The following is a 14,467-nucleotide window of genomic DNA, read 5'->3' as shown; positions in this document are numbered from 1 at the left end:
GCCGCGGGAGTGACAGGGGAGCGCTCAGAGGTAAGGCGCTCTGCAGAGAAAGTCACTCTGGCTCTTCTCTCTCGGTCCACCAGCCGGCGACGCTTCTTCTGTAAAAGCATTCCTAGAAAATAACCCTACAACCGGGAAGGGTAGCGATCTTTGAGTGCAGTTTCCAGGAGCCGGTCCCCGCAGCAGGGAGAGGCCCCTCTCCCCCCGCGGCTGGCGCGGAATGTGGCGATCCGGCCCGGCGCGGGGGATGACTTCCTGCGGCCGGAGCTCGGCGGCGGGAGCGGCGGGAGCAGCTGCTGCAGCTGGCAGGTGGGGTGGGGGCCGGCCGAACTGACCAAGCACAGACCCGGCGCGGCGGCACTGCGGCCCCGGGGCAGCCGGCGCGGGGACATGCGCTGATTCGATCCCTCCGGAGAACGTAAGCAGCCCGGCTATTATTAGCCTCGGCCACACTGCGCGGTGCTTTCTGCTTGGTTAGTAATGGGGTTTGTAATACAGAGGGAAGAAGGGGAATATCCCTGCCACCTTCTGCAATGGGAAAAGGAGCAGCAACTGGAATTGAAATATTAATCAGCCAAGTGCTTGAGATGATTGGAGGAGCGGTGTTACTGGGCAAACAAAGAAGGCGGTCAGCCTCTGTAATCTTAAGATAATCAACCATTGCTGTGCCACACTCGCTTCGATATTGAAGAGGATTCAGAATGGAAAATAATTTGAGTTTCACTTTTACGTTGCTACCTTCAACCTTCGCTTGGTTAATTTCTGGTTTGCGAGCAGCAGGTTCTTGTCAGCAGCCTAGAGAAGTAATCGGAAATCTTCCCTCTCCTTTTGCCTTCCTCAGTCTTCTCCCTTTCCAGTTATTAGAATGGGTCTGCACATTTCAACGTCAAACACCCACTTCAATACTGAACCTTTAGAAAGAATCTCAAATTAGAGGAGAAACTTACCTCCTGGAGTTCAGCTTGGGTTGAGCAGCACTTGTCCCCACTTCTCCCTTCATTTACCATCTTCTCTTGTCAATCATTTCATTGATTCCCCCACCCCCCACCCCGGGGATGCTGTGCTCATTAACAAGCCAGCTCTTGTCAGCTCCTGTCCACCACCTCTGTTCCGTGACTGATTTTTCAAGGACCCAGAAAGGACATTGCCTTATACCATGTTTGGACTATTATCTGTGTCCTTCCCCAAAATACATGGCATGAAAAATCCTTTAAACCCAGTACCAACATGGTTTCCGATAACTCCCTTCATTGTAGTCACTGCAGCTACCAGATGGGTTTCGAGGACAGCAGAATCTGTTGGGGTGTGAGAAAGAGGGCTATACCTACATATTTTGCTCCACGTGCATAAGAATAGGTGGAAGTAGAAATGCAAATGTCAGTCTGTCCCGTTTTTCTTGAAGCTTTTTTAGTCCAGCTAGGTTGTGAGACACCTAGCTGGGTAGGGTATGGGGCAAGTCCTCCTGCAAAAGCAAGCAGTGTGTTTGTCCTAGGATTCCCCCAATAACCTCAAAAGAGATTCCAGAGAGGCTTTTCCCACAGGCAGTCAGAAAGCCAGAGGAGGTGGGCAAGGTAAACCTCAGGTTATTTGGGCATCCTCAAGTTAGTCTCCCCTTTTGGGGGTTCTGACCTAGGATTTCCCCACAAACGCTTTGCTGCTGAGCTCAAGTGCCCATTCTTGTTGCTCACCTAGGGATGTACAATTGAATGATATTCTGTGAAATGGTGAAGATTGCTATGGTGGGGATTACAAATGTGCCACTTCACCAACAGAGAACAGTTGCAATAAGCCAGACTGTGTGGTGTCTGTGTGCCAATATTCCATTTAAAAAGAGATTTGTTATCTTTAAATCTGAAATTAAAGAGACAGTTTGACTCAAAAGGCCATGGGTTTTATTTTAACAAATTAAAATAGGAGACCAATGAAAAAGAGGTCCAGGGTTTATAGCTAACCTTCTTACCTTCTTTTTTAAAATATTGCTTTAGAACAAGATACTGGTTCTGAAAAATCATGTTACTTCTATTATATATCGTTATTGTTTTTCTGATTATAAATTCTCTATTTATAGATACACTTTGGAAAGAGTTGAGGTGGTTTCTTTGTCTCTATCTTCAGTATATGAGGCAGAAGGAGTGGAGGGGGGTGGGCAAATCCCACTCCAAATGGCCCCCTCAGAGAACTGTTCCCCGGACCATGCAAACCTCTGGACCGATATTGTTTTGGCTGGTTGTTATTATTATCTTTAAATGTGGTTTGGGTTTGAAATATTAAATTTTCAATATTCTAAAATTTTGGCTCAGGCACACCAACTAGAAGAGAGAACAAAGAACAAGAATAGCAAAACTATTTTCCACCTTTCTTACCTAATTGTAAAATATTTAATTATATGAATAATTATTCTGAATAATAAGTGAAAAACATATTAAAATAATAATTCATTTTTTAGAAAGTAGCCCAAGGTTTATGAAATACAGGTTAGTGCAATTGATCTTAAGTACAGTAAAAATTTCTGTAATTTTGAAAGGTGTTTTTATGTTGAGTATTAGTACATGAAAATATGCTAATGATGGTTAGAAATTGAAATGTCTGTTACTTGGTTTCTGAAGAAACTGAGTTCTTTGGCAAGAAATGGGTCAGGATTAGGGGACTGGAGCCGCCAAAGCCGGCATCATACCTGCCAGTGATTGTATAGGTGAGATGAATGCATTAAGTTATGGATTAGGGTTGGAGAAGCCTTCTGGGGAAGAAAGAAAACAAGATAGAAAATAGAATTTGTTATTTTAGTGCAACTAAGATAATTAAATTTAAGGTATTTCTGAATTTGGACTTCGTTATATTTAAACAATTTCTGAGGAAAGTTTCTAAATTCAAAGCCCTAGGTAGAAATAGTTGTATGATTTCCTAACCGAAACTAATTTATGACTCTATTTCCTTTGTTAAAAACGTTTCCCAGAGAAAGGAAAAATTAATTGCCCCGTGTTAAGGAGGAGTAATACCAAATAGAAGGATGTATTCTATTAGTTGCTAAATGAACTGTAGGAACTTTTTTGTAGATATGACAAGATAGAATTGAAATCAATCTGCTTTCCAATCACGTAAAAAAAAAAACATGTAGTCTGGTGGGTGGTCAGTGTTATCAGTAATTTAAGACTTGAGTACCCACTTAGGATTCACAAAGTTGCCCTCTCTTTACAAAAGGCATTTTCTGGTGCTGCATTACTGCCATTAGCTACAATTGAAATAGACTTATCCTGAGATTTTGAAAAACAGAAAAAGAAATAGTAGGATTCATAAGGCTTTGCCTCCACTGAGAATGGGTAGAAAAAGTGCTATTTTGAAAGTTATCAATGGCCTCTTAATTGCCAGATTTCTGCGCTGTTTCAACCTGCTCTTTATGCCTTTATTTTTAAGTTCTCTTCTAAGTTCTTTTTTAAAAATTTTACTGCTTAGTGTTTTATTCACTAAAATAGCATTTTTAATTGAAGTATAGTTGATGTGTAATATTATATAAGTTACAGGTGTAAAATATAGTGACTCACAATTCTTTTTTTTTTTTTTTTTTTTCTTTTTGCGGTATGCGGGCCTCTCACTGTTGTGGCCTCTCCCGTTGCGGAGCACAGGCTCCGGACACGCAGGCCCAGCGGCCATGGCTCACGGGCCCAGCCGCTCCGCGGCATATGGGATCCTCCCAGACCGGGGCACGAACCCGTATCCCCTGCATCGGCAGGTGGACTGTCAACCACTGTGCCACCAGGGAGGCCCGTGACTCACAATTCTTAAAGGTTATACTCCATTTATAGTTATAAAATATTGGCTATATTTTCTGTGCTATGCAGTATATCCTTATAGCTCATTTTATAATAATAGTTTGTACCTCCTAGTCTCCTATCCCTATACTGTTCTTTTTTTAAAAATTAAATACTTGTGTTCAAAAGTATTATTAATAAGTAATACATAAAGAGATATCTCTTTATCTAGTTTCTCACTAATCCCCTTAAATTACCTCATGACCAGCCTAGAACAAGTGCTGTTTATTTCTAGTTTGTGCCTCATGATATCACGACTATATGTCTTCATTTGTTCCTTTCACTCACCCTGCTACACGTTGAAACCTTGCTCACAGCATACACTGCCTCTTCCATGAACCCTTCCCCATACCCACCTTCCTTCTCATTTCAGATGTGTTTCTCCCTTGTCTAAATGCCTGTGGCACTTTCTATTTTGGTCTATCCTTTAGTTTGAACATGATTTGCTGTTGTAAAATAACCCTAGGGAGCAGAGTCTTTGACTAACAACTTTTTATCACCTGAAACTCATAATACAGTGCCCAGCTATGTATATGCAAAGTAGACGTTCAGCAATTTGATTTTAGTGAAGAAATTAGCTATTATTTTCCAGGGGTGTATATCCACCTACTCTAATATCCAAGTTAGGCTCTAAATAGTGTGTGCAGGTACATTTTAGTTTAAAATCCCTATATAATAATATAGTGAAAGTACATTCAAACAGTTATATTCAACAAAAGTTATTGTGAGCTTACATGCCCTTAAGTGGATATTGGCTCATCCGTATCAAAAAGCATAGTAAGCATTACAAAAGAAAACTTTAAAGAAGACATTGTACCAGCTTTCAGTATGCTTTCATTCTACGGAAAACAAGTAAGCAGGGGAAGATGTCTTGCGTAAATAAGTACTAGTCTTAAAGCGCTCTGCTAGGTACTTTCATCTATGGTGTATAATTTCATCCTTCTACTATATGCTAATTTTACACTGAGACTCAGAGATCTTACCTAAATGGCAGAGATTCTTTCCACATTCACATGCTGTTCTTTGAAGTGTTAACGAGTGAAGGAAAACTATAAAAACATAATCAGAGTAGTTTAAAATGGTTTTGTGGTCAGGCTTTCCAGTGCTTTTTAAACTTTTGGGTCTTAACATCCCCTTTAATAATTCAATAAAGGCTATGCGTCCACTCCCCAAGTACATACACAACACACACACATAGAATTTTGCCTGTAATTGCAGGTGTTCGCGGACCTAATAAAGCCCTCCTTTGCAAATGCTTTAAGGACATCTACGCTGGGCTCAGTTTTTCGTTTTGCTTGTTTTATGCTTAATATTTATTTTTGTACCTATTAAAATTAAACAAATTGTTATCTGTTATAGTTGAGATATAAACCTAAGCAGCTTCGTACTTTACAACTTTTCTTTTTGCATTTTTGTATTCTGTCCTTCTCTCTCACACAAACACACAAATTTATATAAATGAGATCAAATAATACTTTCCTGTGAAGAGAATGCTTAGAATTTATTCTTAACGATGTTTCTATATATCACACATCAGTGTTAGCTATAGTCATCATGTTGTACATTATGTCCATAGTATGTATTTATCTTACAATTGGAAGCTTGTACCTTTGACCGTCTTCCTCCAATTTCTCCTCCCCTGACCCTCTGTCTCCTGTAACCACAGGTCTGATCTCTTTTTCTGATTGTTTTCTTTTTCTTTAGGTTCCACATATAAGTGAGATCATATAGTGTTTGCCTTTCTTTCTCTGACTTATTTAACTTAGCATAAAGCCTTCAAGGTCCATTTCTGTTGTCTCAAATGGTAGCATTTCTTTGTTTTCTTACAGATGAATAATATTTCAGTGTGTGTGTGTGTGTATATACATATAATACGTATATATCTATAAATATATAAAACAACCTCTTTACCCATTTGTCCATCAATGGGCACTTAGATTGTTTCCATGTCTTGGCTATTATAAATAATGCTGCTATGAACATGGGGGTGCAGATATCTTTTTGAGTTAGTGTTTTCATTTTCTTTGGATATATTCCCAGAAGTGGAGTTGCTAGATATATGTAGTTCTAGTCTTAATTTTTGAGGATCCTCCATACTGTTTTCCATACTGGCTTTACCAATCTACAATCCCACCAACAGCACAAGGCTTCCCTTTTCTCCACATCCTCACGAACATTTGTTATCTCTTGACACTTTTGAGGATGACTGTTCTAACAGGTGTGAGGTAATATCTCAATGTGGTTTTAATGTGCATTTCCCTAATGACTAGTGGTATTGAGCATCTTTTCATGTACCTGTTGGCTTTTCGTGTGTCTTCTTTGGAGGAATGTCTATTCGGGTCCTTTGCTCATTTTTTTAATTGGGTAATTTTTTTTTTTGCTATTGATTTGTATAAATTTTTAATTTATTTTTGATAGTAACCCTTATCAGATATATGGTTTACAAATATGTTTTTCGCATTCTATAGGTTGTCTTTTCAATCACTTTGTTGATTTGTTTTTGCTTTTGTTTGCTGTGCAGAAGCTTTTTAGTTTGATGTAGTTCCATTTGTTTATTTTTTATTTTGTCGTTTGTGTTTTCAGTGTCATATCCAAAAAGTCATTACCAAACCCATGTAATGAGCTTTATTCCTATGTTTTCTTCTGGCAGTTGCATAGTTTCAGGTCTTACATTTGAGTCTTTAATCCAATTCAAGTTAGTTTTGTGAGTGGTATAAGATATTGGTCCAATTTCATTCTTTTACATGTGAATATCCAATTATCCCAGGGTTCCCTTGTATGTAACTTCTCTCTTTTCTCTTGCTGGTCTTAAAATTCTTTCTTTGTTTTTGACTTTTGATGATTTAATTGCAATGTGTCTCAGAGTAGCCCTATTTGAGTTCAACCTATTTGGGCTTGTTTGGACTTCATGGATATGGATGTCCATTTCTCATCCTAGGTTTGGGAAGGTTTCATCCACTATTGCTTTAAATATACTTTTTTTTCCCTTTCTCTCTCTCTTTTCTTCTTCTGGGATTCCCATACATGAACATTGTTTACTTTATTGTGTCCCATAATTTCCATAGGCTTTCTTCACTCTTTTTATTCTTTTCCTTTTTGTTCCTTTCACTGGGTAATTTCTAAAGTCCTGTCCTCCAGTTTGCTGATTCTTTCTTCTGCATGGTCGAATCTACCTTTGAAACTTTCTATTGAATTCTTCAGTTCAGTTATTGTATTTTTAAAATCTAGTGTTCCTGTTTCTTTGATATTGCTACTTCCTTGTCAAACTTCTTGTCTTGTTCAAGCATTGTTTTCCTAATTTCACTTAGCTGTCTGTGTTTTCTTGTAGTTCACTAAACTTCCTTAGGAGGATTATTCTGAATTCTTTGACAGTTCATAGATATTCTTTTTTTTTTTTTTGTGGTGTGTGGGCCTCTCACTGTTGTGGCCTCTCCCGTTGTGGAGCACAGGCTCCGGACGTGCAGGCTCAGCAGCCATGGCTCATGGGCCCAGCCCGCTCTGCGGCATGTGGGATCCTCCTGGACCGGGGCACGAACCCGCATCCCCTGCATCGGCAGGCGGACTCTCAACCACTGCGCCACCAGGGAAGCCCAGATCTTCATTTTTTTAAGGTCAGTTATTGGAGTTTTATTACTTTCCTTTGGTGGTGTCCTATTTGCCTAATTTTTGTGATCCTTGATTCCTTACATTGGTATCTGCATATCTGAATAATTGGGCTCTTCCTCCAGACTTAACTGGGTATTATATTCAGTAGTAGTAGTACATGGGGCTATGAATTAGTTTCCTGGCAGAGAATCAGAGCTTGTATAGGACCTGGCTCTGGACAGGACCCAGAGCCTGTATAGTTCATTGTTTGGGAACCCAAATCAGGCCAGAGTGTGCACTTAATTCCCTGGTCAGGTGAGGGCACTGGTTTTGCCCTGCAGAAGGGGGAGGCCACAGGCTGTGCTGTCTGTTCAAGTGCCACTGTATCTAGGGCTGTTTAATGGGCTGTACAGCTTCCCATGTTCTCTGGTTAGGTTCCCCAGTTGGACATGCTGAAGGCTGTATTCAGTGATGAGTAGGGCTATGAATTAGATTTCCTGCCTGGGTGCAGCAGGAGAAGCAGCTCTAAAGCCAGTAAAGCTCTTTGTTGTCTTAACTCAAGCTGATCCACACTCCACGTTCTGTGGCTGAACAAGGCCACTGGCTTTGCTTTGCAGACTATCAGCTCTGTCTACCCTTCTCTAGGCTTGAGCACTGCTTGGCTGCACAGTTTCTAGGAGTTGTCACCAATCCTTCTAGTCAGATGGGCCAGGAAGACACTCTCCACAGCAGATGGGATGGGGCTAGTCCCAGTTCCTTTGCCTGGGTGGGATGAGGAGGGACCACTCCAGGCGACTCTTAATTTCTCAAACAGGCTCCCCAGTTGGGAGGAGCTGGGAGCTCCTCTCAGCCTTGGATATGAATGAATCTCCCTGCCTGTGCATGGTACAGGATCCCTCCACACCTGATACTGGCTCTGCTTTGTACCAGAGCCAGTGATGAGCTCTGGCTGCCTGCCTCTTGGCTGGAGCACGACTGGGCCAAATGGCTTCCAGGATTTATTGCCAGCGCTTTTGGTCATATGGCCAGAAGACACTCTCCACAGTGGGTGGGCTGTGACTCTGCTCTTTCCCTGGGTATGGGCAAACCAGGTTCAAGGGCCAGATGCGTATCAGGTGGATCTGTACCCTGCTGAGTTCCCCGGTTGTAGTGTCCCACCAACCTGGCTCTGTAGATAAGCAAAGGTGCCAGTTGTGATCACTACTTGGGCACTGCAGGTATGAATTCCATCGGTCGCAATCCATGTGCTGGCTGTTGCATGCCCCTTCCCCCTTCATCACAGTCCAACTTTTAGTGGTCAAACCCTGCAGATTCCCCTGCAATCCCAGTGGAGCAGGTTAGAGCAGTGGCTCCCACAAAGCAACCCCAATGCTAGTGGTGGTGCTTGCTGTCCCCCAGTTCTCTTCTCCTACTGGAGGAACCAGAGGTTCAGGGGAGACCTCACCCATGGTGCTCCACTGGCTTGGGGGAGGGGCAGTGTGGTCAACGTGTAGCTCCTTTTCTCACCCTTCTAATGCAGTCTGTCTTGGTCTTTGTGGTGCACGGGGGTGCTTCAGCCTCACCTCCATGTTCTAGGATTCTCTCAAATAGTGTCCTGTTTCCAAATAATTGTTAGGTGTTCCTCCTGTGGGGGACGTGGAGCCAGGAATGACCTTGGTGATGTCACCCCACTCTGGGCTTACTTTGACAATATGTGTGTCCTTTATAGCCCAGACATTTCTGGTACTTGAAATGAGGTTCTCCTTTTATTGTTCTCCCTGCTTTAGGACCTAAACTGGGAGCTCTTCATTAGCACTGGCACAAAGGCTGCTGAGATGACTAGGAAGCAAGTGCCAAGGAGGATAGTGAATCAAAGAACCTTGATTCATGGAAAAGGAATCCCAGAAGGAGCTCTAAACGTTACACATTCCAAAGGATTTATTCAGGGTTTCCCAATCAAAATCATTTTTACAAAAAAGAAACAGTTCTCAGACTTCGAGTAGTATACTGCCAAGTATGTGGAAGAACATTGCCAGCAGTTGAGTGGTGTGGTCTGCTTTGAAATATATTCAGTTTGCTTAGGATGGACATATGTCTACTTCAAAGTTACTATTTCTTTCTAGTAATGCTGTCTACAGTACTATATTTGCTTTTGGCAAGTTAAGAAAACAATGACATCCCTCCCAGGTTCTAAAACAATTACCAGCATAAAAATACATTAAACTTTTTAGCTGATACTTAAGGAAACCAGTACTAGCTAGCATTCCTACTGATGCTAGTATTCAAAGAGAGGCGTGACAAAACCATTAATCTAGAAAACACCAGGTTGGAAAGATGGAGAGAAAGAACTCAAGAGGACTACTTAAGCTGTTGCTTTCTTTACATGTCCCCAAATATGATAATAACCATATAAGCTCCTAAAATAAGTGCAATTTTATGCAAACTTCATAGTATGCCTAGTATGAGGTAAATTTGTACTTTATTTTATAGTATATTTTTATTTTTTATTTTGGTAAAATGTCCCATAATGTAAAATTTACCATTTTAACCATTTTTAAGTGTATCATTTATTGGTATTAAGTACATTCACAATGTTGAGCAACCATTACCATTATCCATTTTAAGACCTTTCTTGTTATCCCAAACAGAAACTGTACGCACTAAACAATAACCCCTTATTTCTCCCCTCCCCTTAGCCTCTGGTTAACTCTATTCTATTTTCTGGGTTTATAATTTGCCTATTCTAACTACCTCATATAAGTGGAATCATATAATAGTTGTCCTTTTGTGTCTGGCTTCTTTCACTTAACATAATGTTTTCAAAGTTTATCCATGTTATAGCATGTAGCAGCATTTCATTCCTTTTTAAAGCCATACAATGTATAGTGATTTTTAGTTGCAAAACACTTTTAGTACATTGTGTTTCTATTATATTAATGATATCTAGCATATATCACTACCATATTACCTTTAGTAGATGCCCAGTAATGTGTACTATGAGTGAGCCATAATTTCATTCAGTCAAAACCCATTGATAAACAGTTATTAAGTTCCAAACAGTTTTATGATTTCAATAAATGTGGTAATGGACATAGAGGTTCATGTCTTTATGTCCTGGAGCTTTTACTTTTGATGGAAGAATTCTTGGAGTGGCATGGAATGGTATTGTTGGATCAGAGATTATGCAGAAACATTTATCATTTGAATACATACATTGACTATAAAAACCATCAACTTCTTCAACAGATAATATTCCTGTATTTTATGTAACCATTTATGACTATCTTAAAAATGAATGCAAGTAATGTAAGGGAATCCACTTAATGTGATTTGAGCAAGGAAACATTCTCACTTTTTTCATTTCTAGTTCATGGAAGAAAATTCCTATACACAAGTATTGAAATATTTCAAGTCTCTGGATCACACATTTCATCATTTCAAAAATATTGCAGGATGTCAGTCAAGTCTTGTAACAACAGTGTAGAAAACTAGTAACATTTATAGCTAGTTTGTTTTAAGCTTCAGCAATGGATCAATTCTATCCAGCCTAATCTGTAATTTTAATTAGATTAATTTTTAAAATAAAAAAGATTAATTTTTTAATTTAAAAGTATTTTTAGTTCATATTTATGTACCTGCATTATGGTAAATCTTTTATTTTGTTGTTTTTTTTCTTAGTTTCTCTTCAGAGTATCTTTTAAAATTTATTTTTAAACAGAATAATTAAAGCCCAAAGATGAGAATGTCTCATTTAAGATAAACTAAAGGACGTTGGAATAGCTGAAGTATGAACACAATTGGCACAACTTTTCACTACCCTCCTTAGAAGAAGACTGTTTTGATTTGCATGGTCCAAGAAAGGAGAAACAGATAACTTGCTGGGGATTGCATCCTGCTTTACTTAAATTAGACATTAACAGGCTAAAAGGGCAAGGATGAAGCAACATGTTTATAACATATTTTTGAAAAGCTACTTAAAGGTGAAGGGTGGCAAGAACATAGACAGACACACCCTAGACATTTCACTACAATATTTTAAGGTATGCCTTTTCTTTGGTTGATAGGGATGGAGGGACCTATTAATAAACATTTCTCCTATTTACTTTTGTCTTTATTGCTGTCTAATCAAACCCTCATTAAAAAACAGACATAAAACAAATAAGCATTCTGACTTTTGCCTGAATAAGCAACAACAAGCTCACATCTTAAACAATGGACTGCAGTGGCGATGAGACTGAGGATCCTTGGTCATTGCAACAGTAGCAGCAACACAACCTGCTTTGTTCCTTCTGTTGTATACTGCAGAATCTGAGTAAACAGAGAGAAGTCAGTGATACCTTTAGTGCCATTTCTTACACTCCTCTCCATGATCTTTCACACTCAGGTTCTCTGGTCATCTCAATGTAGTGAAAAACCACCAGGATGTTAATACCCTCTATCCATTCACAAAACTTAATGCTTCTGAGACTTGCAGGAACAATGTTGAATCTGAATTGGTGGTACCCAATAGAGTCACTAAGAATAATCCGTCAGACTCACCAAATCCAAATTCAGATTTAAAGGCCATCAAATTTTAAAGATAATGAAGATTTTAAGATTTCCATATTTATTATATATGGTCATATGTAAAAATTTAGAAAAGTAAAATTACATGTATAGGTTTTTAATTATAAGCTATATTCACTGGAGAATTAATGCATTTTTAAAAGGATTCATTCTGAAAAGATTACATTAGCACTTTTTTTAAACCACTACCCTCAAAAATAAATTATGACAAATCATTGTTCACCCAAGTTTATGTCTCATCTCAAGGAAGTGAGTTGTTCTTGGGGAAATTGCTTTCATCTAATTTGTGCTTTCCTGCAGTGGATCAAGCTGAAATGAAATGGGGCTGACATTCTTAACTATTATTACGTGCCCACATTTACCGAAATTACCTAATGATCAGTACCGAAGAGTTTTATAATAAATAAATATGTATGTACTGAGAGTCTCCACTGATAAAAGTTAGTTGAGACATGGCTGGTGATCCCATAGAAGAGATATCTAGCTTATATTTCTTACATCATCTCCATAGGAGAAAGCAATCCAGGATTGCAAAGCAAGGCATGAGACAGTAGCATCTGGTGTATTTTATAAACGTTTAGATTTCTAGGGAGCTCATTGGTATTACATATTGTGGTAAGCACTCAAATGTAAACTGTTACTTTAAAATAGTAAAATATCAAGACCGTACAAATTCCTGCAACTTAAATGGTCAGTTTGGTATTTGGCTTTATGATAGGCATCTGCAAGATATTTATTAAACAACCAAATGAACCAATACCATTTAATTTTGAAAACTGCCTTCCTAATACAAAAGAATTGGTATTCTACACAAGTTCCTTGTGATTATTTTTGTAGGTGTGGTGGGAATGAATTATGGATGGCACTACCCTTTCTCCTGTTTCTTTTTTTTTTTAATTTAAGTAATTTATTTATTTATTTATTTTTGGTTGCGTTGGGTCTTAACCTCTGTGCGAGGGCTTTCTCTAGTTGCGGCGAGTGGGGGCCACTCCTCATCGCAGTGCGCAGGCCTCTCACCGTCGCGGCCTCTCCCGTTGCGGAGCACAAGCTCCAGATGCGCAGGCTCAGCAGCCGTGGCTCACGGGCCCAGCTTCTCCGCAGCACGTGGGATCCTCCCAGACCAGGGCTCGAACCCGTGTCCCCTGCTTTGGCAGGCAGACTCTCAACCACTGCCCCACCAGGGAAGCCCTCTCCTGTTTCTTGTCTGAGGTTTGGTTAGGTGGAAATTAGAGATGATGGACCTTAAAGTTTGAACAGTTCAAGACACTCAACCAGTAAGTCAGAAAGAGAAAGACAAATACCGTATGCTAACACATATACATGGAATCTAAGAAAAAAAAAGGTCATGAAGAACCTAGGGGTAAGATGGGAATAAAGACACAGACCTACTAGAGAATGGACTTGAGGATATGGGGAGGGGGAAGGGTAAGCTGTGACAAAGTGAGAGTGTGGCATGGACATATATACACTACCAAATGTAAAATAGATAGCTAGTGGGAAGCAGCCACATAGCACAGGGAGATCAGCTCGGTGCTTTGTGACCACCTAGAGGTGTGGGAAAAGGAGGGTGGGAGGGAGGGAGACGCAAGAGGGAAGAGATATGGGAACATATGTATATGTATAACTGATTGACTTTGTTATAAAGCAGAAACTAACACACCATTGTAAAGCAATTGTATTCCAATAAAGATGAAAAAACAAAAAACAGTGAGTAGAATTCAAATAAGTAATAGTAGATATAAAAATAATAAAAAAGAAATTTTGGCAAAAAAAAAAAGTCACTCAACCAAGCACAATCCATTTACCCAGGACAAGAAAACATATGACATTACTCTTCTTTTTTCAACCACCATGGATTCGAACTTCTAGAAAACTGAAAATGCAAGATACAGGGTTTATTTATTTTTTTAAGTAATTTATTTAATTCTGGCAGCGTTGGTTCTTTGTTGCCGTGCCTGGGCTTTGTCTAGTTGCGGGGAGTGGGGACTACTCTTCGTTGTGGCGCGCAGGCCTCTCATTGCGGTGGCTTCTCTTGTTGCAGAGCACGGGCTCTAGGGCACGCCGGGTTCAGTAGTTGCAGCGCATGGGCTCAGTAGTTGTGGCTCGTGGGCTCTAGAGCGCAGGCTCAGTAGTTGTGGCGCATGGGCTTAGTTGCTTTGCGGCATGTGGGATCTTCCCAGACCAGGGTTCGAACCCATGTCTCCTGCATTGGCAGGCGGATTCTTAACTGCTGCACCAGGGAAGCCCAAGATACACATTTTAATAAGAAAATATTAGTCAACAGTTCTCTTATCTCTGTGTCTTTTTCTATCTCATTGATTGTGAAGAATACAATCATAGAGAAAGCAAAATCTACATCAGTTGAAAATTTTTTCCACCTGCATGCATGTTATAGTGGATGTGTAACATCTTCACAGGGTTTGTGAAATCACTATTTCACCACAGAAATTAAATATGACACTAAAATGATCTGACACTAATTAGTCCATTGAATAAGGGGAGGAGGATCGGCATCTTGGTCATCGTTTAGA

At 39.8% G+C, this 14,467-nt stretch overlaps 1 long non-coding RNA gene across 1 annotated transcript; it reads left to right on the top strand.

Moving 5' to 3' along the window:
• Positions 1-6,013: 6,013 nt before the first annotated feature.
• On the top strand, positions 6,014-9,458 carry LOC309797486. Its single transcript, XR_014292659.1, has 2 exons — positions 6,014-7,417; positions 9,158-9,458. It is a non-coding gene; the product is annotated as an uncharacterized lncRNA (long non-coding RNA).
• The last annotated feature ends 5,009 nt before the right edge of the window (positions 9,459-14,467 follow it).

This window comes from Mesoplodon mirus (assembly GCF_964341445.2).
Source record: "Mesoplodon mirus genome assembly, contig: HAP1_SCAFFOLD_587, whole genome shotgun sequence".
Taxonomy (NCBI): Eukaryota; Metazoa; Chordata; class Mammalia; order Artiodactyla; family Ziphiidae; genus Mesoplodon; species Mesoplodon mirus.
Note: the sequence above shows the minus strand (reverse complement) of the source record. Positions and strands in the feature narration are given on the sequence as shown.